The sequence below is a fragment of the Aedes aegypti genome, chromosome 3 (assembly GCF_002204515.2).
Source record: "Aedes aegypti strain LVP_AGWG chromosome 3, AaegL5.0 Primary Assembly, whole genome shotgun sequence".
Taxonomy (NCBI): Eukaryota; Metazoa; Arthropoda; class Insecta; order Diptera; family Culicidae; genus Aedes; species Aedes aegypti.
The window spans coordinates 326,852,295-326,879,282 of record NC_035109.1 but is presented as its reverse complement, the minus strand read 5'-3'; the positions used below and the strand labels follow the sequence as shown (position 1 = coordinate 326,879,282).

The window sequence follows — 26,988 nt, the reverse complement described above, 5'->3', positions numbered from 1 at the left end:
TAAAATTTCAAAAACTTTAGTTTCAAATGATGAAAACAGTTGATGTTTTATACGCCTATGAATGATGATTGCAACTCCCCCACATGCCCCATCAAGTCGATCATAGCTTAGCTTAGCTTAGCTTAGACTGACTACACATATCAATGGTTGCTATTCCGTGATTGACCGAAGTCAGTGAAAATGCACAAAGAATCAACTAGAAGTTCGGCTGGGATTGGCCATAATCTTCTTCAGTGTGCATAATTCAATGCCTCTATTTATACAGGGTCAATAACGGCGCCGGCCACGTCCTTGCAGTCAGGTGGGATTGGGGGAAGGAATGTTAGTGTGTAACCTTTGCTTTTTGGAGACCGTGTTTGCCTCTGCATCTCCACAAAGGTTACTGGGAGGGATGTTTGTTAATGGGGAGGATCGTTGGGTCATAGGATTCACTTTGATAAGCGATTAGACCATGATAAACAATGATTTGTGAGATATATACATGCTTATACGTAAATATAATATTTTCATTTGATATGAACAATTTCTATATAGAGGAAAATTATGCCGACACTTGAGGTGACGAACCATTCAAAGTTTGTTGAACAAATACCTAAATGTAACATTCCTACAGCTGTCAGGACGAAAGCATGTGTTATTATATTTTACTCATTTGAAAAGAAACAAAAAACTCGATTGGTTGGGACATCATAGAACACTCTTATTCTTGCGCCGACACTTACAGTGGCGAACCATCCAAAGTTTGTTGAATAAAGTGAACCTTTCGCAAGTCTACACTTGTAGTGTCGAACCATTCAAAGTTTTTTAATTACAAAAATAAAGGTATATAAGAGGTGTTCTGAAAAAAAAAGTTAAACATAAATAAATCATGAATCAGAGTTTGTGTCGACACTCACAGTGACGAACCATCCATAGTTTGTTGAAAAATCATATTTACATCCCACCATTGTAACGATTGAATGTGCAGTCATACATATTTTATAGATTAGAAATAGTAGCATGAAACGAGCTCACCAATTGATCCGTTATCCTTGACTGAGCAGCCACAATCCACTTTCGGCTTCACTCGTTTGCTCGGCTATAAAAAAGCACTCAGGAAAAAAAAATAAGCGCGCGACCCAAAAAGAATAAAAAAAACTGTTCGGGCTTTCTTGACGCACTGCCCAGGAGCAAGCGTCAAGGTCGAAGAATCAAACAGAACTAACCGATCGCGGCACTTTTTCTGTTACTCCAACCGAACTCACCGATCACGCCACTTTTTCACTTACTAGACCAACGCGCGACATGTTTGATCCTGCCCTCGTCGCTCGTCCGGCAAAAGCAAGCGTCAAGGTCGAAAGATCAAACAGAACTAACCGATCGCGGCACTTTTTCACTTTCTTCAACCGAACTCACCGATCACGCCACTTTTTCACTTACGAGACCGACGCGCGACATGTTTGATACCGCCCTCGTCGCTTGCCCCGGGAAAAGCAAGTGTCAAGGTTGAAAGATCAAACAGAACTACACATGCCCCATCAAGTCGATCATTACGATAAACAAAAAAGTTAGGATCTCTTTTGAGTTTAGATCCAGGTTTTAAATACGTTTCGGTAATAACTGCTATATGCATTTTATTAATTGTAAGAAAATTAAACAGCTCGTCCTCTTTACCATTCAGAGAACGAGCATTCCAATTTAATATATTTAAATTATTATTTGGATCCATTAGAAAAACGTAATCCAATAACAATTTGATCTGTAAATTTTACACCTACTTGGACTGCTTCAGTCATAGTGGTGGCTTTGAACATTGCATCGATCATTAGATTCAATTGTTCAGTTAGAAAATTAAAATCAGAGGCAGACATGTCATGTGATTTCCCATTGGAATTTCCGGTAGACGAAGAAGCGGAGTTACCTGTGGCGGTAGGGTTTTTTCCATTTGATTTGAAACAAGTAGAATGGGTACCCATGGATCGAACAGGGGAGGAGTTCGGATTTCCTGCTACGATATCGGCAAAGGGTTTACCGTGGGTAGATACATTCGAAATTGAAAGATTCGAACGGCTACTCGACGGATTAAAATTAGTTTGTGAATGAGCATGATTATGATCTTCCTGATGGGTATGATTCATGATCAAGCGATCGTTAACTGAAAAATTAGCATTGTTCGGCAAATTCCGGAAACGACCGTTATCGTAACGGATATTATCTTTCATCTGCCTGGCACGAGCCTCAATGACCTTTTTGCGTGAAGGACAATTCCAAAAATTGGACTTATGGTTAGCCCCGCAATTACAACATATGAATTTGGTGGTATCTTCCTTCACTGGACAGACGTCTTTGGCGTGAGAAGAACCTCCGCAAATCATGCATTTAGCATCCATGCGACAATTTTTTTGTACCATGACCCCACTTTTGGCACCGACGGCACTGAGTGGGGTTCTGGTAATTTCCTCCAGGTTTCTGGAAATGTTCCCATGTCACACGGACATCAAACAAAAGTTTTGCTTTTTCTAAAGCTTTATTGTTATTTAGTTCTTTTTTTGTTAAAGTGAACTAAATAAAATTCTTGAGAAAGTCCTTTCCGAACAATGCCAGATTGGGTTCTCTTTTTCATAATGATTACTTGGACTGGGGAAAATCCAAGTATATCATTTATTCCATTTTTGATCTCTTCAGGTGATTTATAGTCACTTGAGAGACCTTTCAAGACAACTTTGAACAAACGTTCAGTTTTGTCGTCATAAGTAAAAAAATTGTGCTTCTTCTCTTCAAGATGTTTGAGAAGAAGCTCACGATCTTTAAGAGTTTCCGGCAAAACGCAACAGTCTCCTTTCTTTGCGATTTGGAAGGAAACCTTGATTCCCCTAATGGAGTTCAAGATCTCCTGCCTAAATCCCCCAAATTCGGAACAACTGACCACGATAGGCGGCACTCTTTGCTTCCTCACTTGAATCAAAGAGCCTGGGCTAGAGGCTGCTTCGATTTGGTGTTCGGAAAATTTGTCTAGAGCATCGAACTGATTGCTCATTTCGATACAATTATTCATTTCACCCTTGGAAGAAACTTCGCATTCCGGGGAAACGTCCTTTCTTCCATTCTTGCCACGAGTAGTGACAGTTTTAAAACCCACTTTTTTGGAAGGAAGTAGTGAATTCAGAGATTCACCCTTCCTTTTGTTAGTTGTTGATACCATGTTTAATTAATAAACGAAAGAAGACGTGACCTTCGAAAGGTTTTTTCCCAAGACGGTGTCCAAGAAGGATTACCACCGCTAGCTTTCGCCAACGGGTCCAACGAAAAATCGAAGGCACGGGTCCAAACAAGGATCGTAAAGGGATCAATAGTAGAAAAAATAGTACTGAAAAGTACTGTTTTAGTAGCACTGAAAAGTACCGTTTTTAATTTTAGCACTGAAAAGTACTGTTTTTGTAGAGAGAGTTCGTGTACGCACAGCACGAAGGTACGATGCGCACTGTCCAATTGTCTAATTATTTTGGTAATCAGTAAGACATTATTTTCAATCGAAGACATGTTGATTGGATGTACAATTTTATCAAAACCATTTTGAATTTTACAATCACTTAGTTTGAGCATGAGTACCGGGTCGTTGTGTAAATATTTAATGGTCAAATTCCGAGTGTTTATATTGCATATTATCGATAGTAGAATCATCATCTTCATCCATTTGGTCTGGTCTTTGGGCTTCCTCCTCCTCTGGTTGATGTTCAGCTTCAATCTGTTCATCTTCGGTATCATCTAGTTCGTTAGTATTGATGTCTTCGAGGCGGTTTGTTTCCTGGGCGCACTTAGCAAGCGACTTAGGTTGCCCAGGTGTTTGTAGGTAGGTCCGAACGTCTGGCGAAGAGGTGAAGAGCGGCGGTGACCACAAGTCGTCTGACCTTTGATGATTCGGCCAGAGATGGATGTTGTCCTATCTTATAGTAACTGCAGAGCCGGATCACACTTCGTGAGGTTTCTTGGTTCTCACAAGCACTGTTTTTCACTTCACTTTGCCCCAAACGCCGTTAGGCTGCGCCAATTATACGATCGTGGCCGGTGATAACTTTTTAAAAAAGGTTAAAGACCATTTATTACCGTTTCACTTACTACTTTTAACACATATCAGTTTGATTAGTTATAATTATACTGTTCACACGCGTAACGATCCTGTCTCGATGATGTCCGGGATAGAAGAGAGCGGCACCGGCGATTGATGACCGTTTTTATAATTCCATTCTGCTGACTATGTAGTTCTCGAAGTGGTTCGATGATAACTGCTGACCTGGTTATCCACGTGGCGTCGGGCTCCGTGTAACTCTAGAATTGTGTCCGACCTCCTCGTTTTCTGTAATGTTTTTTTGTATGAAAACTTTCAAAACGATATATGAGTCGTTACTTTTTAGCACCTTTTCTCTTTAAGCATTATGCAATTTGTGGGAGGCGGAGAATTCCTTCAGTTATTATTTATCAAAAAGTTTAGAATCAGTACAACAGTATCTCCCATGATATGCGGTGATTGTAAAATCTTCAGAATGATGCAATATTCGGTCAAGTGATTACTTCAAAATTTCTAAGAAGACCTTGAACTGTTAGCTACAGGAATCTATTGAGAACTTTATGAGTCCTTTGCGACCTTTTGGAAACTAATTAATGATCTTTAAAAAATCGTTGGGAACGCTTAGAAACCTTTGGGGTAATCTCTGAGTAATCCTTGGTAAACTTTAGTGAACTCTTTATAAATCTCTGAAACCTGATACCTTTTTATAAATCTTTGGAGTCCTCTGGTAAATTTTTAAAAACTAGTGGGAACCACTGGTCATAATTTGGCAACCTTCATTGCTAGAGAATCTCTGAAACATTTTAGGTATATTTCGTTATGAAAGAAAGCTTGTGTCTTGTATCCTAAGAAGAAAATTTAGTTTCACGAATCAAATTCCCTCGTCTTACGAAATAGTTTAATTTACGAACTGCCTTAATCTTTGAACCTCCATCTTAGCTGGTAAATGAAAGTTCCAGTGTACTCACAATTTTATTGTAACGTCTTTAGAGAGCTTATATTAATTTGATATGCCTTTGATACAATTTCTTGCTACACTCGCTTCTGTACATTCATTGAGAAAACTATTCCAGGCGGCAGTTAAGGCAACCACCCCGCTTCACTACACAGTAACCCTTCGCTCGATTTCCATTTCCTCCTAAACATAAAGCCATTATTCTTACGAAGCTGGCAAATTTCCTTTCTCCACTGTGGAACGAGGACCGTAAGCTTTACCATGATGCCTTGTCGTGTAGTAAAACTCGGTCGCATGTTGGCACCATGTGTGTGTGGTTCATTCTGGGGATGTCCATTTAATCAGGCTATTGATCGATTACTTCTATTTAGCATAAATGGGGTTCGTTTTTTGGTTAAATCAGTCTAAGTTAGATCATAGTTTTTCAAGATTTTAAGTGCGATTTTTATCAAAAATAAATAGAATATTAATGGAAACAACACATCCCTTGTATATTTTTCTGATACATTGTACAGCCCAAAGCGTACATGTATTTCTTGGGTTAATTTATGAAACAGGAGCTGTAAAATTTATTACAGATCTAAAAGTGTGCTTTAGTTGAATCCAGTCTTCAGAACGAAAACTAATCAGCGAAGAATGTTTTGCTTTTTTTCTTACCAATAAAGGTTAACTATTTTGAAACATTTCTGTTGAATACACGATAAAATCTGGAATCAACGTCAGTTTAAATTCTGTCTTATCATCAAAAACAAAAGCTTATGTTACACATAAGGCGTTCCGCCAGAAAATATCTCCCAAATTTATTGTCGACCTTAAACAAGGGTTGTGCTCAAACTCGTGCTTTCCAAACATGGGTCTCTTTTAAACTTACACACACGGTGCTACTAAAATAGTACGTACATCAGATGAAGCACATGGCTATTGTCTTCGTGTAAAAACGAACAGGGCCTTTTGCTGCCAGCTGTTCTTTTAGTCATCTGGATCAAATTCTCCATGTTGATTGGCTGAACGTGGGACTGTATAATAGGGCAACATGGCGAGGACTGCTCCATTTTGGGCAGGTCATATTTCATCCCTTCGTAAACAGACTCTCTCACTACTGGTTGAGAAGTTTGCCATCATTCTGGCTACCGAATAGTAGCTGCAGGAGTTTGTGCGGGAAACTTACCATCCATGTACACAGGTTTATGGGGCCGATGCTATTAAATTTTTATACTGCAGGTGAATATTTTAGGATCCCTTTTTCAACAAAGAGACTCAGAAAGCAATTATTGATTTCTATTTTAGATGAGAATAAATTTCACATTCGAACTCGAAACGAACCGCTTAGAGTTGAATATAGTTCAGCTTATTGTGTGTTTGTCATTTGAAATTTGGAAGAATTTCTAGGAGACTATGTTAAAACTGTTCGAAGAAATACAGGCAAAATTTAATATTGGAACAAATTCTGTTGAAATTCAATGAAGTTTGATGGAATTCCGGTTCATAGTTATGTTAAAATAAAGCAGATGATGTGTCTCGTTGTTCTAAGGGGTTTTCTGTGGGTAGTTAGAATAATATTTCACATAATAAGTGGAGGATTTTCAGCAGAATAGTTTTTGAAAAGTTCCTGATCATGACAAAGCCAAAGCCAAAGCCTGCAGGACTTGGGGGTTCCTATGCTTGGTTTTGATAAACAGCTGCTCGTTAACCGTTACATTTATTCGATTCAACTTTAATTCATCATGTACAGCCTAAATGCCCAAAAAACCGGAACACATTCAATAGGTCACATAAGGAACCATGCAAGATTGAAAAATGAAAATCATCGAACGTTCCCACATTGGTATGTGTCACCATAGCTGGGCTGATGGTGTTGGGTTCATTCGGAGACGATAAGCTGATTCCTATCGTTATTTATTCAGGAAGGGTGTGAGCGTAGGACGGATGGTCCGGCCTCCGCTGTTGTGGCTCGGTTGCCACTTGCTGAAGATCGTGCGCATATAGGGTGGATGCACCGGTATTCGCCATAATACCATTCTATCACTTAAAAATGATGTGACAATATTTTTTATAAATCAACCATGAGACTTTTGATTACTGCAAATGTGTTAAACGAAAGCTTTCAATCGTGTTTAGCTGGAAAATGTAGGAACTGTACAATTTAAGTACACTCTGGCGAAACAAGGTGCAATAGCATATTGCACCTTATTTCACCATAGTGTTATCAAATTGACCAGTTCTTATGTTTTCCCTACTAAACTTGGATTGGGAACCTTCGTTTAAAACATTGACAGTTTTCAAAAGTCTAGTGATAGTGATTGCCAAGATAGCCGTAGCGGTAAACGCGCAGCTATTCAGCAAGATCAAGCTGAGGGCCGTGGGTTCGAATCCCACCGGTCGAGGATCTTTTCGGGTTGGAAATTTTCTCGACCTCCCAGGGCATAGAGTATCTTCCTAACTGCCACACGATATTACGCATGCAAAAATGGTCATTGGCATAGTAAGCTCTCAGTTAATAACTGTGGAAGTGCTCATAAGAGCTAGCTGAGAAGCAGGCTCTGTCCCAGTGGGGACGTAACGCCAGAGAGAAGAAGAAGTGATTGATTTATAAAAAATGAAAATACCTGGAGGTCGTAGACACAAAAGTCAATTTGGACAAATTGAGATGTAAGATTGTGAAAAATAATAGAATCGTTCTGGTGGGCTTCGATCCCACGACTCCCAATACGCTAGACTGGGCGCGTTAACCAACTACGCCACAGAACGGGTAACGATTCTGCAGCGCAATCGGCCAACCTGAAACCAAAGTCCGTCACGACCCCATTTTCTCCTTCACAACCCTACACCTCCTTCGGCTCTCTGAGATGCCCAATTCGACTCTCCTAAGCGTAGTGTGGCACAAACAAGGCAACAGTGCGACGCTAAAAATAAAATCTCTCACTGTTGTTCGTAGGCACGCTTAGGAGAGTCGAATTGGGCATCTCAGAGAGCCGAAGGAGGTGTAGGGTTGTGAAGGAGAAAATGGGGTCGTGACGGACTTTGGTTTCAGGTTGGCCGATTGCGCTGCAGAATCGTTACCCGTTCTGTGGCGTAGTTGGTTAACGCGCCCAGTCTAGCGTATTGGGAGTCGTGGGATCGAAGCCCACCAGAACGATTCTATTATTTTTCACAATCTTACATCTCAATTTGTCCAAATTGACTTTTGTGTCTACGACCTCCAGGTATTTTCAAAACACCGTCGGCTGGTTAAGCCGTAATAGACATGACAACCCTAGTTGAGATTATAAAAAATGGTTTTTCATAGTTGGCGAATACTAGTACACCTACCCTATGCTTGAGTCCCATGGAGAAAAGGGGAACCGAATTAGGTGGGAATTTGGACGGGGGTGTGTTTGTTTGCTGTGGGCTGTGTCCTACTGGTGGCTGGCTCCCGTTCGGTGGTGGAATTTACTTTGTCAGGGAAAATGGATAATCACCGGAAATCTGTGTCAGGATTACGAAGGGTGGAATGTTTTCAGAAATGCTCTTTTACAAGTGTGATGAATGGCTATGGTATTAGCTTAGGCGTTTTGATGCTTCTAATATCGTTCATCATTTTTCAGAAAAATAGCTAAGATACATTGATTTAACTAGAACGAATAGGATCGAACATGAAGACGAACTCTTAATCATATCGATTTTTCTTCTTCTTTCTGGCGTTACGTCACTACAGGGACATATCTTGCTGATTTGCTTAGTACTCTTATGAGTACTTCCACAGTTATTAACTGAGATCGTTCTAAGCCAATTGACATGCGAAAATCGTGTGTCAAGCATAGATCATTAGCATGGCCCTGTTGAGCAGCTGAGCGTGTACCAGTATGGCTATTTGGTCCCCCATAAATACGAAGAACTATTTGCTTCAATTTCAAAAGAATTCATAGGTACTAATTGGAAACACATTTTACCGGCATGAGAAATGTGATAGAAAGTTGTACAATTACGAAGCTGCAACAAATAACATACAGTTGAAATATCCTACAGAAAAGCAGGTTTGGATCGAAAGAACAACGATAGCACTGTGCTGCTGATAAAGGTATAACTGTCCCATTCAAATGTATAATATGATTGATTGTACATCAAATCTCTTGTTTTCGCGAAAACAAGAAACTAGAAAAAGAAACTACTTTGCCAAATGCCCATTTAACATTCACTTCTTCCATATGGGACTGTTAAACATTTATATGCCCCTGAACTAGTCCAATGTTTTCTATGGGTTCTCGTCCCATACATCCGACAGCGTGTAATGAAATTATAAAAGTATTACAGCTGAAAGTCAGACGCAGCTGTTTTGATCCGTCAGCGTCATCTACTGCAACTTACGTAACAAACTATGTAATGAATCGGCGTCAAGCGATGAGAATGATGACGTAGAAGAACTAGTGCCATTTGGTAGACGGAAACGTAACCCAGTCTAAGTGCATGATGGATTTATATTTTGTATGGATTCTTGATTTTATGCTTTATTTTTAGACAGTTTTTATTTTCTATTTTGAGCTGGCACGTGGTTAGTTATTCTTATGTTGCTCATTCGAAATAATTGCCACTGAACGAATGGTGTGCAATGAGTAGCAACAGAAGTGCATCGAGTTAATGTCTGCTCTCTTAATTAGAAACAAGTAACGGGATATCAATGAATAATACTTAGATGGCGGTGGTAATCATTCTCGGATACCGTTTTGAAAAAAAGGTCTTAGAAGGTCAGTTTTTCTTTCGTTTATTCACTAAACATGGTTGCAACCATAAACAAAAGGAAGGGTGAACCTCTGCATTAACAACTTCAATTAACAACTAGGGTGAAATGGTAAATGTTGATAATTGCATCGAAATGAGCAATCAGTTTAATGCTTTAGACAATTTTTCCGGGGCCTTCTTAGCCGAGTGGTTAGAGTCCGCGGCTACGGCCGCTTATCGTGATCAGTTGTTCAGAATTTGGAGGGTTTATGCAAAAGAGATCTTCAACTCCATTCGGGGGATCAAGATTCTCAAAGAAAGGAGACTGCCACGTTTTTTGTCACCTTCTTCTCGAACGTCTTGAAGAGAAGAAGCAGAATTTTTGACTTATGACTACAATACGTTTGTTAAATGTCATCTTGAAAGGCCACTCAAGTGACTATAAGTCACCTGAAGAGATCAAAAATAGAGTAGCATAAGCATTGATGACCGTACAATTCGTAGTTGCTACTACTCCGTGATTGACTAGAATAATCGAAGATGTACAAGCAACCAACAGATGTAGCTTGGGAAAAGCTTATATCTTTAATGTACACTTTCGAGAACTCCAAACATTATAAAAACAATCACGGCGCCGACCACGTCCTTACGGTCGTCGGGGAAGGGAAGGAATATTAGTGTGACATTGATTGTTACTAGAGACCGAGATCACCACTGCATCTCCATGGTTGTCATGGGAAGGAGTTTTGTTAGTGGGGAGTAGACTGGTTCTTAAACAAAACAGTTCTAAAGCTCAACGGGGCACCCCCTAGATATGTGCCATAGGGTAAGAAAAAAAAGTCTTTCAAAATTTCAACTCAATTGGTTGCGCCACCAGCTGGCGCATTCAATTCGTAGTTTGTATGGGATATTCGTTTCAAATATATTGAAAATTTTCCCTTTGTCATTATTTCGTTCTGTATACTAGTTGATCGTGTTCAATTGGGCCCAGAATGACAAATACACTAGTTGATACTCTAATAAACATAATTGCAGTAGGTTATATCTTGATTTAAGTACATTTTTATTAACCTTTCAGTTCTTCAAAGTTAGGCTTGGATCAGAACTCCCGTACAATCACATATATGCATACGCCTTGCGCAGCAGCTCGCCCAGCGTCATAGGTGGCTGTGATGCGTCTAGTGGGAAACATCATGGTATGTTGAAGAAATACAGAGCAGTATTACAGATCTACTTCAGATAAGTAAAACATCAACTTTATCAATTTTAATCATCATACAACCTTCGACAATATTGTTCGCTATTGTGTCAAGTAGTGTTTTTGACATTCTGGTTTCAATTGAACGCGATCAACAATTTTCCTGAACCAAACAGAAGATGATGTGCTGTTTCCCATATGTTTGAGCTGGAGATCCCATATTAGTTTCAATTCAAATGCGCCAGCTCATGGAACGACCAAATGAGCTTAAATTTTCAACAAGTCTTTCTCTGACCCTAAGGAATAATTCTGGGGGGGCCTCGTGAAATTATACAACTTTAGTTTTCTCCCATACTGAGCTGGGCCAGTCTAGTGGGGAGGGTTCATAGCTAGTCAGGATGGTATGTGATGTGATTCAGTAGAAGCATTAACCTAAGAATGCTAATGTCGCTACTGTTCGTGTTATCAACATCTAGTTTGTCACGCGCTAACAGCCTGAGAACCGGGCCTCAAAGTGTCAAATATTTTTTTTAAACATAACAGATCATCCTCTACATCATGACATTGAATACCCAACCCTACAATTAAAGGTATTTTTAAATAAATTCAATTCTGTGACAACAGCACCACTAGCGTTCTACTACTAATATTTCTATTTGTGATTCATGCACCCTCAGTTCAAAATATCACCTATCAGTACCTCAAAGACATCGTGAACATAAGGTAAAGTCGACACTTTTAGTGTCGAACCATTCAAAGGTTTTTTTTTATAATGATAAAAATAAGGTAAATCCAAAGGCATAGGTTTACTACTGTTATACAAAACATGTACAAGAGTTTATGTCGACAATGTGACACAGTGAGCTGTTACTATTTTGTTAAATTAATTCATATAAGTGACATTCCTACCGCTGACATGATAAAAATACGTTTCATAATATATTGTACACTCAAAATAGAAGCATGAAACGAGCTCACCAAATTGATCGTTCATTCTTGACTGAGTAACCGTAATCCACTTTAATCAGCATGCTTACAAGGCTATCCATGAGGACTTTCCGCGATAGGACTGACAGCTAAAAGTGTGTTTGCAACCAAAACGAGAGGGTAAACAAAATATGCGAGTGTTATCAGAGCTTAACATTTTCTTTTGAAATCGAACGGTCACTCCGATCACAAAACGTCAAAAGTTCATGATAAACAAAACAAACAGCTGATCGCAACTGTCTCATGGATTGCCTTATGGCACAAAAAAAATCACTCCGGCGAAGCGAAAATTTGAACTCGACTGCTTCGGCCATCGAGAAGCACTCAGAATGCGAGCCAAATAAAACGAAAAAAAAAAAAAATCTTCGGCGGCGACGAAAAATAAACGAACTTTCTGCTTGGGCTTCAACGAGGCATTGCCTAGCACAGGCCTGCCCAACCTTTTTGAACCGCGAGCCAAATCTCAGCAATGAAATTTGGTGGTGGGCCAAACTTTTTGTAGTCCACAACAATATTTTTAATAATAACGAACAAAATCAGCCAATAAAACTACTCAAACAGCCAAATAAACAGTTTACCTACAGCTCGCCACCTTTATTGATTTTTTGAGCTTCTTGCCTTGAATTTTATGAGAACGTTAGTTTTATAGTATAACTACTCAGACTTCTTTCAGGGCCCAACTTGTTCCTGCATGATAGCCCTGCCTAGGATTCTAAAAAACAAGACTTGGAATAGCTGCCCAAGATTTTGACTAGGTTTAGATAGAAATTATGCACAGGATTTTTTTGTGAAAATTAGGCAGAGTATTATGTCAGAATATTATTTGAAATTTGTTTTGTATTCCTGTCCAGGAATATGCGAAACTACCGTCCAGTATATTATTTCAATCCTACTAAGAATTTATCAAAATCTCAACTAGGATTATGTGAATTCCCTACTAATGATTTTTTTTAGATTCAGTGTTTAGTCCATCAAGGATACTTCCAAAGATTGTGTTAGAATCCTGCCAAATACACAAGAAAATCTTGCACAAGTTTTCCATACAATTCATGTCGATGATTTTTTAAGAATAATTCCCAACATTTTTCGAAAAATCTTCCTATTATTTTTAAAAATCCTGTGCAGGGTTTTACTTGATTTTTTTTTCCAGAATAGTGTAAAATCAACGACCATAATTTTGTGGGTATCCAGTTAGATTCTGTTTGACCAATTTGACCTTCAACATTTGTTGAAGTTCGATGAAAATTCATTATTTTTTTCTATCAAGAAGTGAAACATAGGCTTTCCTATTACGAACTTCAAAAATTTAATTTTAAGCCAAATATCTGTGAAGAATAGTTTCAATGGATATTCAAATTCTGAAAAAGTTCACTGAATCCATCTTCTAAATATTTACTTTTTAAAATCAAATTGTAGTTAAATTTCAGTTTAGAAAAATAATAAAAGAAAAGGAGAAAAATGGTCTTGGTATGCTCTAACTTAAACATGGGAGAACAACCGACGGGCCAGACATGAGACGAATCTTCAAACTCTTCGCGGGCCGCACAAAATGAAGCCGTGGTCTGGATGCGGGATTGGGCAGCCCTGGCCTAGCAGAACACGTGCAGAATAAACCGAAAAAAAAATCAACGTTGACGCGAGAAAAACGAAATTTCTGCTTGGGCTTCAACGAAGCACTGCCCAGCAGAACACGTGCAGAATAAAAAAAAAAACTTCAACGTCGACGAATCAAATTGAAACCCGACTACTACGCGAAAAACGAACTTTCTGCTTGGGCTTCAACGTGGCACGACAGAACACGTGCAGACAAAAACCAAAAAAAAAAAGTTCAAACCCGACGCGAGGAAAACGAAGTTTTTGCTTGGGCTTCAATAAAGCACTCCCTTTAGATATCAAAAACAGAATAAATGATTTACTTGGATTTTCCCCAGTTCAAGCAATCTTGAAAAAAAAAGAGCCCAACCTGGTATTCGTCGGAAAGGGTATTCTCAAGAACATTATTTAGTTCACTTTAACAAAAGTAATCTAAATAATATTAAAGCTTTGCAAACTGCAAGACTTTTGTTCGATGTCCGTGTGACATGGGAACATTTCCTAAATCCATGAGGAAATTTCCAGAACCCTACTCAGTGCATTTGGTGCCGAAAGTGGGTTCATGGTACTAAACATTGACGCATGGATGCCAAATGCATGATGTGCGGAGGTTTTTCTGACGCTAAGGACGTCTGTACTGTGAAAAAAGATACCAAAAAGTTTGTGTACGCAAATTTCAGGGGCAATCATAAGTCTAACTTTTGGGATTGCCCTTCGCGTAAACGAATCGTTGAGGCTCGTACCAGGCAGATGAACGGCAACGTTTTTCGTAGCCGCATTTTTCAGTTTATGATTGCTTGCTTAATAATCATACCCATCAGGTAAATTATAATCATGCGCATTAAAGTTAATTTTCTTCCATCAGATAACCGTTCGAATTTTTTAAATTCGAATGGAAATACTGGAGAAAATTCCTATACCAATGTTGTCGAAGGTAATTTTATCCAATGTTCTCGAAGGTAATTTTAGTTTCTCTTCTTCAAATTTGCTTCCTACGAGTAACCATTCGAATTGTTTCAAATCAAATGGAAATATCCATGCTCATGTCACCGCTGGTCTCTTAATCAACAGAAAATCCCAACATACTTCTAGTTACATGTCATCATTTAATTTTTAATTTTTCAAACGAAACAGTTGCATCAAATGATTGATGTAATATTCAAAACGATCACTATGCTTGAAGCAGTCCAAGTTGGTGTAAAATTAATTAATGACATTATTAGCGGATTACGTTTCTCTAATGAATCTAAATATTTTTAAAATATTTTAAATTGGAATGCTAACGAATGGTAACGAGAACGAGCTGTTTAATTTTCTAACAGCTAATAACATACATATAGCCGTTATTACTAAAACTTATTTGAAACCTGGATCCAAACTTTTTTGTTTTTCGTAATGATCGACCAGATGGAGCATGTTATGAAGTTGCAATCATCGTTCATAGGTGTAGAAAACATCAACTTTCTAAGAGTTGTGTTGTAGGAAAGTTTCAATTTGATTTTGTAGATGGATTTTCGACAGCAAACTTAGTGAAGTATAGATCTATTGGTACATTAACTGAACATGGTACGCGTATGATTTTAAAAGAAGCAACTTGAATCCTATTTTAATTTCCATAAAACACCATTTGTACATAATTGAACAGTCGCATACAACATTTTCGAATTGTAGATTACTTCCTCTACACATTCCAACAATCTGACCCACAAAACAGCACTTGATGCAAAACCTCGATAAAGTCCTTCCAACCAGAGCATTTCCTCGTTTCATTCCATTGCCTTTTATAATTTTACGGCACTCACCACCCTCGCCACCACTTCAAACGCACATCGTAAATGTGGCAATTTTTCCCTGTCAAGCACAATCAGTTTCCAGCTACGGAAACTTTTCCAGTTCTGCTCCACACTTGTTGGTAACAGCCCAAAATTTTTCCATTCCCTTATCGCAAAAAAAGTAAAAAATAAAGAATGAATATCACCCAATTCTATGTGGGACATTACCTATTTCTCGATGTTGGAGTCAAATCCGTTCCAAAAGCGGGATGAAACTTTTCCGCCTCACCTCACTTTGAATCGATTTCGGCGAACCGGCATCCGCAAGATTACGGCTTCTTTTTTGCTGGCGATGAACACTTTCGAAACCGAATTTCGGTGTTTCACGTTTCACACTTCTGTTATTCTCGACGATGATCCCGACTACGTGTCAACGTCCGCTTCAACCCCGGAAGTCGAGTCGCTCTAATTTGACTCTAACTTTTCCGACTTCCGTCTACGTCACCATATAGGCAGACAGGTATAATCGAACTCGACGACCCGTTGAGATTAATGATTATTACTGCGGTGGCGCTGTTTGGCTCACCAAAACTTCACCATTGCTCCACACTAGCTATCCATTAACCCACACATTTCTTCCGGGGACACACACGGAGAGGCACGAACACGGACGAACACACGCTATCGAAGCATTTTTTCTCACCCTAATCACCATAAAATGCTGGAAAAGTTCGAATCAGAACGAGAATCTACAGTAGGGCTCCCAAGAGCTTTTGATGTGAACACCACCCGCACGATTTTGGTTATCCAGCACCACATGCGATGCGATCGTTATTGGGTTGATATCCACGTGGAAACTTTTCAAGACAATTTTTTTGAAAATGATATCTTTAATTTCAGCAAATCGATTGCAGTAACCATATATAGCTTTAAAGAAATAGCTCGGATGTAGGTGCCTTACTGCGAATCTCATAAATGGAATGGGAGTTACGGTGTGCCTGGAATCGTTATTAATTCACAAAATGACCAATAGTCATTTTTTTCGTTAATAGCGATTTCAGACACACCGTGAGAGTCGTCCGGTAGTGCCGGTCGCCTTGCGGTGTGGGGGGCTACTGATTCGACGGCCTGAGAGGGTGATCAATGTTCGATTTATGCTCTGGTGGCACATTTGGCATCTATATTTCCGGTTCGCTTATCAGAGTGACGGGTGCGCGAGCGGTGTGTGTTCGTTTTTGTCACGTCTGATTCCTGGACGCGGGACCGATGATGCTGCTATTAAAGTTATTGCTGCCTCGCTATGGCTATGGGGCATTAGCGTGTGGTGCTGTATTCGGTGTTTTCCGGTAGGGATGGGAAAAGGATGGGGGAAGCCAAGTGACAGACAGCTGTGATACGACGCTCGGGTAGCCAGAGCGAGTGTCACCTGATTTTTCCTTTTAATCAGACCTTTGGTAGTATATGTAGTGGTAGTTCTTACGCTCTTGAAGAAGTTTTTCTCTCGTTCCTACAAAGGAGCTTGAGAGAAATGCACTTCACTCTTCTAATCGCAGGTGGTATGATATTTAATAAGGGATAAGTGGTGCCAGATTGCAACGAATTTATTTCATTGCTATGCCCCAATTTTATATTTGAAGATAAAATTTAAACCACACAGAGTGGTCATTGCTTTTTTTCAGCAAGTTTTATCCCTAATTCACGATAATGTCCGGGTACAAGCAACCTTAGGAAAAAATAGATGCATATTATATTGATTTCTAGCCATTCACTATATTTGTATTAAGCAGACAGAGTGGACCAAGTAAATAAGAAACAAAAAGATGTGATTTTCGATTCCAAAGTTTGATGGAAATCTTTGATAGCTACAAGGAATATCTTAGAAACCGTACTTTGGCCCAATATAATTTCGCTGTACTGAAGAATTTTACATGTTCCACTCTGACTGAACGTATATTTGAAAATTTCTGGTCTGCAATGCAGCCAACGTAGGTTGAAGTGACACTTATTTTTGACCATTAGTGACACTGATGTCAGAAATGAATATATGGATTTTTGAAGCACTTTACGATATTAATGTCGGAGAATGTTGTAAATAGTACACTTAGCTCATCAAAATTTGTTTGTTTTTGTTGGTTGGATTTTTTTCATGATTACTGTAAACAAACCAATAATGGAGGTACTTGGCACAATTCAACTTCATTAAGAGCTAACATGCTCAAAATTCAAAAAGTGCAATGAATGTAAATAATATATTATTACATTATATATTATTAGTATTATTATGGGGTCGGTGTTCTATTCTACTGCCACGATAAACAATACCAGAGCAATACCAATCCTTTAGATTTGGAGCTTGTTTAGAAGGGTTTTATCATGCACTGATATCCCACCGATCTAATCAGAAATTTAGCTGTATATGATGAACAGGCTGTCATGATGTGCTGCAAATTGTGATTGTTACAGAGAGTGATAAGTGAATAATTCTCTAAATTTTCTCTGGATTGAATCCCTGAGTACAATGAGAAAAGTTCAAGCAGTTTTGGTGGTATTTCATCAATTTTAAAGCAATTTAAATGATATATTCAGCTATTTCATGTATCAACAAGCCAATACGCTGACTACCTGTGTCGGTTCTGTTGCTAATTCAATGAAATCAGTATGAATGGCACTACCGCTGCTATAGGAACACCCGCAGCTAATGGATCACTTACCCTATTACTTTTCGTTTTCTTTGTTTGAAAGTAACAAAAAGATGCGACAATAATATCCAAAAGTTCAAGGATTGCAAAGTTTTAGACTTTCAAAACTTATTTTCTTAAAAGTTTGACCAATGTCACTTGGTTCACTCTGACTCAACTGATCGAAATGATCCTGAAAAATATTTCTCCAGGGAGGAATTGCTTGTAATGGAGGGATTTTTTTAATGGATAAATGCAATATTTGAAGCAATTTTTAATGAACAATTGAAGGAGCAATAGATACCATAGGGGCTGTCTTTTTTGATAGGGCAAACGTCCACAAGGGAAGAGGAAAGGATCTGAACATAAAAAATTACCATGTGGTTTATAAACAGTTCTTTTCAGGCGAAAATGCATCGAAGCCATGTCTCTAATCTACAAGAGCACAAATCTGAGGAATCATATAGAAATTTACCTTGAAAATTTGATCGATTGGTCATCATCAGCGAGGTATCAATCAAAGTTCATGGATTTAAGCTTTTGAAAGTTTGAAATTTGATTCGATTCATCTTCACCATAAGGAATTTGCGCTGTAAAATATTTTGAGCGAACACGCAATAAAAGGCTTTCCTAAAATTTCCTATATCCTGCATAATTTTGCGGGGAAATTCTTGAAGAATATAAATTAAAGTATCCCTAGGAGGAACACATGGAATATGCATCCAAGTTTTAATCGTTATTGACCAGAGCAATCGAAAAACAGAGATCCAATGGATTGGGCATGAAATTACCTCAAGAATAGCAATGTGCACAAATCGAGAGCTCAAAATCTAAACGTCTATATCGGCGCCAGCCATGTTCTTACAGTCATCGAGGAAGAGAAGGACTGTAAGTAAGACAATCTTGTTAGTCTAAAAAGGAACATCTGGACAGATCTTCACGGGAATTTATAGAGAAATAATTGAAGAGAATATTGGGAATATTCGAAGCACTCATTTGAAGATTTTCCAGGCAACATTAATTTATGAATACTCACATACTTTCGGTATTGAAGCTTGTTTAATTCGGGGAAAAATCGTGGAACAATTCAAACTCATCAATAACAGAATAAATCAGTGTAGGTATTCTGAAAAAACCTCTAAAATTCTCGTAAAATTGTGCTATGGTATTCGTGGAAAAATTGTTAGAAGAATCGTAAGGGGTTGTGCTATGGTATTCGTGGTTCCTCTATATAGGGCTCTATTTTGTACATCGATCAAATTCATATGACTCGTCTTAAGTCACTGTTCATCAAAGTAAGCATAAATATTTCAGATGTCATCCGTCGTAATCCTGTCGATAATGACTGTCGACTGGGAATCGAACCCAGACACCTTCAGCATGGCTTTGCTTTGTAGCCGCGGATTCTAACCACTCGACTAAAGAAGGCTCCAGCTAATTTATAGTTATTTAATCCCAGAAAATTTGAGAAGTATCCGGTTTAAAATGAATTTTTGGTTATCATTTTTGTCTTCATATACGCATTCTACCAGATTTTATAAAACAGCTTCGCTAAAAAATACTCAAATTCACCTTTTTCACGGTAGCGTAATCCAGGATAACATGAATCATTTATTTAAATAATTCTTAAAAATTTTGATTGAAAAAGCGTTTGTTGTAAGTTTTATGTTTTAAAACAAGTTCCTATTGCTCTTGCTTGTGTCTATATACTGTATTTTGTTTTCTGAAAGTTTGAAGCGAGTTAAAAAAAAATAAAGTGATTTTTTATTTAGCTGATACGAGGTAACATTGATCACCTATGAAAACAACGTTCAGTAATATTGAAAATATCATTACTTACTGGAGTCATGGTCCCTGAAGCTGAATATGAAGGCCAAACCCTTACAAGTCATTTACTTTTTCAGTTAATTCAAAATTAAAAATACCTTGAATTGTGGAATAAGCATAAAGGCAGACAATTTCGTAAGGAAATTATGCATTCTCTATAGTAATTTGTGAATTGTGCTGAACTGAACATATTTATGAAAGTTTGGACAACGGAATCATTTTCGGCAATGTCATTTTTAGTAACAACCGCATTTCTCTTGCTCATATCGTTTTCAGATCTCTTGTGAGACATGATTCTGTGATCGTGTCATCCATAATCATTAAAATCATTGTTTCTATAAGTTGAAAAAATTACGCATGAACACAACTCAATTTTCACAAAAATCTTAATGTTCATTAGCCCATGAATAGAAGGAAGAGAATCACCATCTATGTATTGAAAATATTTCATCGATCAATGTTGATTCAATTTTTTTTTTACGATGAGGGTCATAGCGATCAGTGTTTGATGCAATAAAATCACAACTTTAAATATATTCAATAGACTAAAGCAGTGAAAACCGTAATTATTGCGATTAGAATTGCATCGTTGAAACAATAAAACGCGCTTTATCCCTCAAGGACCAGAAAACAAGGAGCTACGCAAATGACTTCCAAAATGTAATAGTACGCTTCCCAAACCGCATTAGTTAACCCCATCAATTGGCTTCATAAAAACAACGAGATGCAGCAACTGTTTACAACCGCATCTACAAGGCGACCACGTGTGTCACGAGGTGTTAATCTTCTGTTATGATTTTCACGATGATTACACACATCAGTGGTCACCAAGATACACTAAGACTCTCTCTGTTCTCCTATTCTCTACGAAACGGTTTCGGAACCAGAAACTCAAGAGAGAGCCTTTTACCCAAGGACGTCATCCAACGCCGTAGTCATTGTCGTCGCCAGGGTTTGAGGCCAAGCATAGACCTACGGCACTAGGCTGTGCGAGTACAACATTTACACACCACCGACACCACTAGCACTACGATAGCGAGCCTGCAGCAGTAGCCTGGCAGCAATAATATCAGCACCATCAGCCCACCAGTAACAATACGTAACACGCTACCGGATCGAATATTGACTTTTGTTCGCAGGATTTTCGTTTCACAAGCCGTCACTGACTTCGCACTGGAACTTCATCGATTTTCACCATTCGTTTCACAACCATTCGTAGAAATTTTCACACACGACAAATCTTGCCATCTTTCCCGGAGGAAAATTAACAACCGAAACAGATCGTCCGCGAGAAGGATCTCCCAGACAAAGCCTAAAGCAGATCTAGATTAGAAATTTCCTTCACCTTTGGTTAGACCGTGTGCACGCCGTTCGCCTATTGCGGCAGGTCCTTCGGCTTTCACGCTACTCGCTCCTGGTTCCCGTGGAAAACTGAGACCGTTGCCAGTGAAAAAATCGAACGAGACCGACCACTAGCGGCTCTGTACGGTGCACTCACACATGCGAACGTGAAAAACAGGGAAAAACTACGGAGAGGAGAGGCGCTTTTTCTCTCGCAACGTGGACCTGGTTCCAGATTACTGTAGACACGTTGTAGTCAACTGCACGTGAGTAACCGGACCTAGGATAGGTTTAATTGGATTGTTTTAATTATTTTGGATTGCCAATCATTACTTACAGTTATTAAAAATAATAAACAAACAATAATGTTTTTTTTTTATGTAATAATATAAAATCTCGTTTCTTGAATGGCGAGTTCAACATTCGATATCAATGAATGACTTGAATGTCTTCGGAAAGGCCGGCTACCCGAAAAGAATATGATCTCATAATCCCATCGAAGTTATGTAAAATTTTGTCTTCCATAGGATATTTAAAACAGTTTTTGATAACCATTTTCTCGATCTAAAACTTTTATTTAAAATTTTATATAAATTATCTAAATTGTATCTATATGATTGTATCGAAATTTGATATTATTCTGGTTATTCTCATGCAAAAAAAGATGTCATATATTGTTATGATTGTTATTACGATCAAAATATTATCATATTGAGTTATACTTTGACATTACAATACAAAATTAGTTTTCCAATAGTTGCCATCCCCTACTCGGATGTATAAGAAACAGAAGCTTTTCCTCGGTATGTGTACGAGAGCAATTCTTCGCTAGTATGAATTGTAATAAGACTCTTTTTTTTGGGTGGTGGGTGGCATGGGAGCCAGACTCTCACCATGGGAGAGTGAACAGCCTAATTGTTTACGTGTGGGCACAATTGATTTTTCCTTCTCCCCGTGTTTTTTTTTTGCCTTGACTTTGGGGAGCAATATTGTAGTCACCTGATGTTGGGATTGATTGTTACAGTTAGGGACGCATTTGGTTTGCGATTGGATGTGTGGGTGGGCAGGTGTTAGGAGAAATAAAAATAATTCAATCGGTACAATTCGTGGAATGTGTTTTTCTCTTCCGTAGAAAGTGTTTCCTGGTGATTTTTTGCTTAGGCCTAACGATGAGAATGATGTTTAGACTTGACATAATTGTGATTGAAGTGTATGAAGTGCATATACTTATTCTTCTTATTTTATGGCGTTACATGTCAACTGGGGCAGAGCCTTGTTATAAGTTGGGCTTTAAGAGAGTGAAGAGTACGAAAATATCTGAAAAATTTCAATACATGGAAGGTTATGAATTATCAAAGCACAAAAACGTGCAAAATTAAAATTATTGAGAGGTCGTCTAAAAAGGCGTCAATAGAAAATAATTATTTTAAACCAGTTCCTGACTTCCTACATCCTCTGGAGGGTTCCGTATGCAGGTTATATCAAACATGCAAATTGTGCTTCAAGCGAGTACCGTTTTGATTCATATTACGGACAGCTTCAAATTCCGGACACTCTACTTTGTATGGGAAACATTTCATACGAAATGTTTCAATTTTTGCCGTTCAAAAGTTCTCACTTTCAAGGCTCATTTTAATACGCATTGTCTATAGATATCTATGAAATTTTACAATGCTCAACTTCCTTAGGCGTCTCTCTAGTGGTTTAACGATTTCATTTTATGTTTTGACTTTTCTATTTATTATTTGTATGACCTGTCCGGAATTCGAATCGAAGAGTCCGGAATATGAGGTAAAAGTAAGGAAGCGTCCGGAATAAGAATCATATAAAGTCCACACATTTCTATTCATTTAAAATTATTCGTGTTTCAAAATCGAAATCTTTACTCACCATTCGAAAGTTAAGGGGTTTGAAGGTTTGATAACGCGGAGGAATTATACAGAGTGATTTATTTTACATGCTTTTTTGTAGATTATAGTTCACTGAGGCCTTAAGTGTCCGTAATATGAATCAAAACGGTAGTTGTTGGACATAAGCCTTGACATCACGCGAAGGAAATCTCGGCTTAAACATTTTAAGGTGATTATAAAACGAAGCCAAACTTAGAATTTTCATGTGCACAAAACTGGAGAATCTAACTCGAGTTGAAAATCAATCAAAATACTTGCTTGCTGGTGGTAACCAATGAAATAAATTTTCAACGCGGAGCGCTTGAAAATTTGAGGTGTGGCTTTGTTCTATAATCACCTTAACCTTTTCACCACGCTCGCAAGGAAATTTTAGGGATTATAGAATGTACTGACCGTCCCAGTTGACTATTTATCTAATCGCTTTGCCAGCCGTGATGAGAACTTTGACGTACTAGCTGAAAAAATGTATCAGGTAAAATTCTTTAATTAAAAATCTCACCTTCCTCTACGGCCACCTTTGCAAAAAAAAGCCCGCCTTCTCATTGTTATAAATTAAGCAACGTGAGGGGAGTCATACAAAGGTAATCTTTCGGCCAGTGCACACATCTGTTCTCTTATTTTTTGTAAGAAAGTAAGATGCATGCTTAACAGATTTCATCGATCGGAGTGCCTGAATAGAACTGAGGCTATCTGAGAAGATGGATAGCGCGAAAAGCCCTTAATTACCCAGTAGCTGGCCGACTCTGGGATTGTCGGAGAGATTTTGCGTCTTGAGTTGGCCTGGCACTGTAAGTTTTCCCGCTTATTTTCAAAACATATAATTCTTGAATGCTGATTTTCAATTTTGTTTTGTCCCAGATATTTGCGATTTTTTCGGTAAAAAAATAATAGTTTTAAATGATGTTTCGGAATTTTTAATTTTTAATTTATTACCAATTATTGCTTGTTTGGAAATATTTCATTAACTGTTTTTCACTAAACTTGTGATGATTATCCTCCTTGAGCATGATCATATTTTCTTCATTTTGGTTTGCAACATCTACGCAATAGGGGTGCGGCTTGTTTTCGAAAGTTTTAAAAATTGAAAATTCGTGGGCTCTTCTTAATTTAAAACAGATTAAGACAGAGGTGGGAAAAACGGCTTGAGCGTTAAAATTCAAATTATAAAAAAAAAAAATCAGTTAAAAGAGGACTTTGTAATTTTCTAATCAATTTTAATGCATTTGGCATCATTATCTTGACAGTTGAATTTTAGAAAAGATTGAAGAACATCAAATTTGTCTAAATTAAAAACTTGTCTTGAGCTTGAGCTTGATTGGCAGCCCGTGGTTGCTACTCCAGTATCGCCAGATCAGCTGCACTTACATAAGGAACCAACCAGACGACTGCTCGGGATTAACAGACACCCTCAGTGTAGATGTGCTAGTGATCTTTTACTTTTAGGCAACAATGGTGCCTGTTACGCCAGAATGCAGACCAATGAGGGGAAGGGGAAGGAGTTTTTTTTTTTCTGTTCGGAACATAAACCACTGCGACCAATATTTGATCTATTGTAGTATATCCCGTGTCCTTTGTGTAGTGCATGTCGTGTTACTTTGTCACTATCGAGAAGTGATAAAGTATTCGGTTTTTTTTTTTACAGTTGTCATTCCTAACTTGATCACAGGAAAGGATTCTAATTGAAAGGTTCCGCTTTTTAAACCCTTCGAAGGGTGTGGTGGGTACACTCTCCGCAGGCGCGCCCCTTTATCAGTCAAAATCGGATCCCTTGATAAAGTCGGGAAGCGACACCGATATTGTCCATGCATCAGAATCCTAGTCCTTACTTCTTCAAACTAGAGAACAATAAATAAAAGATTAGAAAACAACTTGTTGATTTCGACTCATTTTTATCCTTGTCTCAAGGTCATTCTCAGCTACTGGAAAACCGAGACTTGTCACTTTTAACAAGGGTTAAAATGTAACAAGGACTAATAGTGTTCCTTTGATTACTATAGCATCCTGTTCTCTTCGTTTGAAGCAGTCAGGACTAGGGTTCATTGGTAGATCTTTACCCCATAACGCACCACGAAAAGGTGATCTACCCGCGTTATGGGTCAGGGGAAGGAGTTGATGATGCATTCAACTGGCTCCCATGGTAGTCGTTCAGTTCACACGGGAAGGGTGAAGGGGTGGGGTAATTTTTATGGCAGAGAGGCTTGCTGGTTTGGTTAGCAGACTGCCTATGTATCAGGCGCAAGGAGAGGCTTGCTATAATGGTGAAAGAATGGAAGCGTAGGGAAACGGTTTATTTCTGTCCGTCTCGGGTTCTAGCAAATTGTGCTTATTCTGCGCGGCGTGTGAGGTGAGACGAGTCGAATGAAGTGATAATTGTCGACTCGTTCCCATTTGATTTACGTTAGTCGTCTCACGTCACCCGAGGTGAAGCGACTCTTCTCGACTCACACGCCGCGCAGAATAAGCACAAATGCTATGAACTGTGATAGATCAATATTAAGAGTATATTTAGAGTGGTAGATAGAAGCAAGTGAAAGATACAACTACAAAGTACGAGGAAAACGACGGGCCTGGGATTTAACCCATGACCTTCTGCTTATAAAGCAGAAGCGATAGCCATTAGACCACCAACTTTGTCCATCAAATTTGTCTAAATTAAAAACTTGTCTTGGTAAAAAGTAGTTTTCTCCATTTTTTTCTCATTTCACTATAAAAAACACCTTTGTTTGACCATAACTTCAAAAATACTCAACCGATTCCGAATACTTTTACATGCTTTAGAAGTTTATATAGTTGTTTTCAAACTTTGTGTACATCATATTTAATTATTTTGTTTTAAACTTAGTTATTCAACATATCCCACCCCAAAACATGATTTTTGAAGAAAGAAATACCCATTTGTTTAGATGATTAAAGGTTTTTTTTTACCAGAAATTACATTATTACTATTGAACTGAAGTAAAATATCCCTCTTGTTAAAAATACGAGTTGAAAAGAGCACATATATTTTTAAAATTGTAGAAATATGTTGGCATCAAATTAATTGAAAATCGATATACATAAAAATAAAATGGTGTTTGTATGTCACGAAATAGGATAATAGGAAATTCTCTTGAATAGTCGAAAAAACGAGAAAAAATAATTTGTTATTTTGTATGGAAGATTGCCTGTCATTTTTCAAAAGCCTACTTGATGGTAAGACGACGTTTGCTGGGACCATTAGTTATTAATAAAACCTTTTCAATCATTTAACAATTGGGGAAATCCTGTTTCAGCTTTAGTTTTAACGATTAAATGGTAAAAAATTGAAAAAAGTTGTTTTATTTCTAGTTTATTTAACTTTAATGTTTTTCAAGTAATTTTTGTTGAATAACTATGTTTAAATGATGTTTTAGCTATGTTGTGTATTTTTTGTGAGACATTTAAATTATCTTCAATTATTGAAGTCAGTTGAGTATTCATACAGTTATGGTCAACTAAATTTAATTTTTGAGGAAAATTAGGAACAAATGAAGAAAACTGCTTTCATGTTAAATTATTTGAAACTATTTTTTATTATAGCCAAATTTAATGTGTTACAAAATTTTCATCAATTTTTATTTAAAAGAAAATTATGCAAAAGTTTAGAATTCGTCAGAAAATAATAGAAGTATGGATAAAATTCAATATTAAAATATTTAAAAATCTTGATATGCCAGACGAATTAACGCTCTCAATCAAATATGAACACTTCAAGGAATTGTGGAAAGTTTTCATATCCATGTTGGAATCATTGCTCTTGTTACATACACATAAAGGGAAAAATGTATCAAACATTGCAGTAATTCAAATTAACATAAACTATTATCAAACGGTATACTCAACTACTTTGAACTCTAAAAGCCATAACAAATTTCTAGTATATAGACAGTGATGAATGTTAGTAACCAAATGCGGTTTTCATTCATTATGCTCAAGCTAAATGATCTTTGTATCTTCAGCGAATTCATT

General features: G+C 37.9%; 1 protein-coding gene across 1 annotated transcript in view; it reads right to left on the bottom strand.

Annotated features, from left to right (window-relative positions):
• Nucleotides 1-21,194, bottom strand: part of LOC5571027 (transmembrane protein 164) — a 90,411-nt gene extending 69,217 nt beyond the window's left edge. The window contains exons 1-2 of the mRNA XM_021854868.1: nucleotides 21,096-21,194; nucleotides 15,474-15,966 (exon numbers count right to left, since the gene is read on the bottom strand). The gene's annotated coding sequence lies outside the window, so the exon portion shown is untranslated. The remainder of the gene's footprint in view (nucleotides 1-15,473; nucleotides 15,967-21,095) is intronic.
• Between the last annotated feature and the right edge of the window lie 5,794 nt (nucleotides 21,195-26,988).